At 32.0% G+C, this 3946-nt stretch overlaps 1 protein-coding gene and 1 long non-coding RNA gene across 13 annotated transcripts in view; both read right to left on the minus strand.

The window, feature by feature from the left end:
- Positions 1-33: 33 nt before the first annotated feature.
- Positions 34-1027, minus strand: LOC108742810. Of its 3 annotated transcripts, none has more exons than XR_001938725.2 (5): positions 727-1027; positions 559-633; positions 389-463; positions 221-293; positions 34-132 (listed from the first exon to the last, which is right to left on the minus strand). It is a non-coding gene; the product is annotated as an uncharacterized LOC108742810 (long non-coding RNA). The 3 variants fall into 3 exon arrangements; XR_001938724.2 differs by having other exon boundaries at positions 389-480; XR_003231100.1 differs by having other exon boundaries at positions 221-310; positions 389-480.
- Positions 1028-1428: 401 nt separating this feature from the next.
- Positions 1429-3946, minus strand: part of LOC108742806 — a 12152-nt gene continuing 9634 nt past the window's right edge. For 6 of the 10 annotated variants that reach the window (XR_003231097.1, XR_003231099.1, XR_003231098.1 and 3 more), the window contains 4 exons: positions 2392-2466; positions 2222-2296; positions 1844-1912; positions 1602-1748 (listed from right to left, as the gene is read on the minus strand). The gene's annotated coding sequence lies outside the window, so the exon portion shown is untranslated. Of the gene's footprint in view, positions 1579-1601; positions 1749-1843; positions 1913-2221; positions 2314-2391; positions 2467-2561; positions 3914-3946 lie in introns of those variants that run through there. The other 4 variants (XR_003231090.1, XR_003231089.1, XR_003231091.1 and 1 more) reach the window with 4 other exon arrangements.

Raw genomic sequence — 3946 nt, forward strand, 5'->3', positions numbered from 1 at the left:
AATTAAAATAAAAGTAAAAACAAGAAGATTTTAAATGTGAAGGGTGCAAAATGCTCACCGGTGTTTCTGACCATATTGTCCTTGCGTGAGGCTCTTTCTACGTCCCTCATGTGATTATGACAGTCTTAGACCCTATAATAAGGGAGACACTAAATATTGCTTAATTAAAATAAAAGTAAAAACAAGAATATTTTAAAAATAAGGGGTGCAAAATGCTCACCGGTTACTTCTGTTCTTATTGGCTACTTGGGGCTTCTTTCATGTCGCCTGATATATTTTGAGAGTCTTCGCCCCTATAATACAGGAGAAACTAAACATTCAATATTGCTTAATTAAAATAAAAGTAAAAGAAAGAAGATTGTAAAAATAAGGGGTTCAAAATGCTCACTGGTTATTTCTGTCCATATTGTCCTTGCGTAGGGCTCTTTCTACGTCCCTCATGTCATTATGACAGTCTTAGACGCTACAGTAAGGGAGAAACTAAACTTTCAATATTGCATAATTAAAATAAAAGTAAAAACAAGAAGACTTTAAAAATGTGGCGTGCAAAATGCTCACCGGTTACTTCTGCCCTTATTGTCTTTGCGTAGGGCTCCTTCCACGTCCTTTGAAAGATTTTGAGAATCTTTGCATCTATAATAAGGTAGAAATTGAACTTTCAAGAGTGTTAATTTAAAATAAAAGTAAAAAAAAGAAGACTAAAAATAAGGGGTGCAAAATGCTCACCGGTTACTTCTGTTCTTATCGTAGATTTGCAGTCCTATCCTATGCAGAAGTGTAATCGGGAGTATAACATTTTTCAACTGTATTCTTGATGTAAAATTGGTAGAAGTTGAACTTGTGCAGGAACTTTACAAAGTATAGCCCACAATACTCCGAAAAACGGTTGTAATTAGTTTAAACTTTTCACTTGATTATTATTTATCTATAATACTAGGTAACAATTGCGTAAATGAGGAATAAAGACAAAATTTCACAATTTTCTTTTAAATTACACTGGAAAACGTAAACATTACCTATTACATAACCTATGATAAACTAAACGTCAAGTAAGTTGTGTTCAATAATGTTAAAACTTTATCATTTACATTGTTTATATTTTTCCTTAAATTTTTCAATAGTTTACAGAAAAATCATAAACCATGTGCTATAAAATACCGCTGTGATATGTATTTTGTCTTTATTGCTTGAATTAAGGTCAATATTTATGTTTGGATCATTTTAAAATAGATTCACAATCTTCAGATCATCAAAATGAACGCACCTTACATTCATGTCCATTAAAAAATAATAATAACACTAAGTTAAAAGAGAAACCGCGGGAAACGACCTTATGCGACTTATGCTCTCCTAATACAAAATCGCAAATTTTCGAAGTGCTCAACACAAAATCTAAAATAACGGTGTCCGGNAATAATAAAATTAAACGACTTGTACATTACGTTTTATTTATTATTTAATTTATTAACTGTGTAATTACATTTGGTACAATTTATTTCACTTACACGTAAATTGTCCATATTGTCCTCACGTAGGGCTCTTTCTACATCCCTCATGTGATTATGACAGTCTTAGACCCTATAGTAAGGGAGAAACTAAGCTTTCAATATTGCTTACTTAAAATAAAAGTAAAAACAAGAAGATTTTAAAAATAACGGGTGCAAAATGCCCACATATTATTTCTGCCCATATTATCCTCACGTAGGACTCTTTCTACATCGCTCATGAGATTATGACAGTCTTAGACCCTATAGTAAGGGAGAAACTAAGCTTTCAATATTGCTTAATTAAAATAAAAGTAAAAAGCAGAAGACTTTAAAAAGAAGGGGTGCAAAATGCTCACCGGTGACCACTGCCCTTATTGTCCATGTGTGAGGCTCCTTCCACGTCCTCTAAAAGATAATCTTAGGCCCTATAGTGAAAGAGAAACTGAACTTTCAAAATTGTTATACATTTTACGTAGTTTGGATATGCAATTGCCTATTCTGCAGTGTACGATGTGTTGCGTACCATTTTGTAAACGAATTCCTTTGAATTAAATTTTTTAAACCATTTCTAACACTAGGAAAATTATTAAACAAATTGTTCACAAAAGTGAATTTCGACCACTGGAAGCAATGGCGGTAACAGTTTCGAGCTTACCGTAACTGATAAGTGGGAAGAACTAGTTAAAATAGAGGCAAAAAGAGGATTTTAAGAGTAAGGGTTGTAAAATGCTCACCAGTTGCTTCGATCCACATTTTCCTTGTGTGGAGCTCTCTCTATGTCCCTCATGTCATTTGTACAATTTTAGACCCTATGGTAAGGGAGAAACTAAGCTTTCAATATTGCTTAATTTAAATAAAAGTAAAAAACAGAAGACTTTAAAAATAAAGGGTGCAAAATGCTCACCGGCTACTAATGTCCATATTGCCCTTGCGTGGGGCTCTTTCTACGTCCCTCATGTGATTATGACAGTCTTAGACCCTATAATAAGGGAAAAACTGAGCGTTCAATATTGCTTAATTGAAATAAAAGTAAAAAACAGAAGACTTTAAAAAGAAGGGGTGCAAAATGCTCACCGGTTACTTCTGTCCTTATTGTCCTTGGGTGGGGCTCGTTCCACGTCCTCTAAAAGATAATCTTAGTCCCTATAGTGAAAGAGAAACTTAATTTTCAAAATTGTTATACATTTTACGTAGTTTGGATATGCAATTGCCTATGCTGCAGTGTATGATGTGTTGCCTATTATTTTATAAACAAATTTCTTTGAATTAAATTTTTTAAACAATTTCTAACACTGGGAAAATGATTAAACAAATTGTTCACAAAAATGAATTTCGACCAGTGAAAGTAAAGGCGCTAACAGTTTCGAGCTTTTACCATTTGCCAATTTTGAAAATTAAAATTCTCGTTTATTACAGGGGCTGAGATTATCACAATCTAATAACAGTTGTTGATGGATCCATATACAATAACTGTGCAGACAGAAGTAATCGGTTACCATTTTACACCTCAATAAAAATTTTAAAAATGAGAGATTTAGTTTACTTAGTTAATGTATTTGTGAAAACGGTGGTTTTTATATTTAAGCTACAATTTATAGACAACCCAACATACAGCGACACTAATAATAATGCACCTACAAAGAAAACCTTAATACTATTCGAGAACCACAAAATTGAAATAATTAATAATAATAAAATTTGGTTGTGAATCCTTTCACATCTTTAATTATAACTTCTAAAAATGTGTATGTGTTTTTGATTAATTTTTATTCTAAACTATCGTTTAAATGCCGAAAAATAGGCCGCTCATGAAAATACACATTTCAAAATTTATTGTAAATTTCGGTGAAGGTGCCAGGGCAACTTAAGCAGAAGCTATAACTGAATTAAAATTATTGATTGTTATTGATTTCCTGTACACGCTATTTCCTGTCTCTGCTTTTTTTGTTATTGATGCCTATTAATAACTGTTACACTTTAACTTAATAAATCAATACGGAAGAAAGAACCACCTAACACATTTGTTTTTCAGTTTATTCTTAAATGTATCCACTCTAGTGCCTATTTTATATTTATAAACAACTTAAGTGTAATAATGAGACATCACTTTACATTCACATATTTATGTACATACAAGCCAATGTTCTATTTTAATTAATATGTAGAACTTAACAATTTTTTCTTCGAACACTACTATTCCAATATAATCGTTAATGTAATCTTATAACAGTGTGATCATAAAAGGTTTTAAGAGTGCAATTTTTCCTATTTTAAATAAAATAAAAACTACATTTATTTACGACTTATGACCTGTTAACTCCCACAAATTTCTCACTCTTAAAAGTGAGGGACCGCTGCTTCCTTGAACAGCAATTTTTTCTGTTGTAGTTGAAGAAGTACAGTTTGTTGTTTCAACAGCAGGCAAACTTTCAACCTTTCTATCAACGTTCGTGTCGTTC

This window comes from Agrilus planipennis, unplaced genomic scaffold (genome assembly GCF_000699045.2).
Source record: "Agrilus planipennis isolate EAB-ADULT unplaced genomic scaffold, Apla_2.0 scaffold40, whole genome shotgun sequence".
Lineage (NCBI taxonomy): Eukaryota > Metazoa > Arthropoda > Insecta > Coleoptera > Buprestidae > Agrilus > Agrilus planipennis.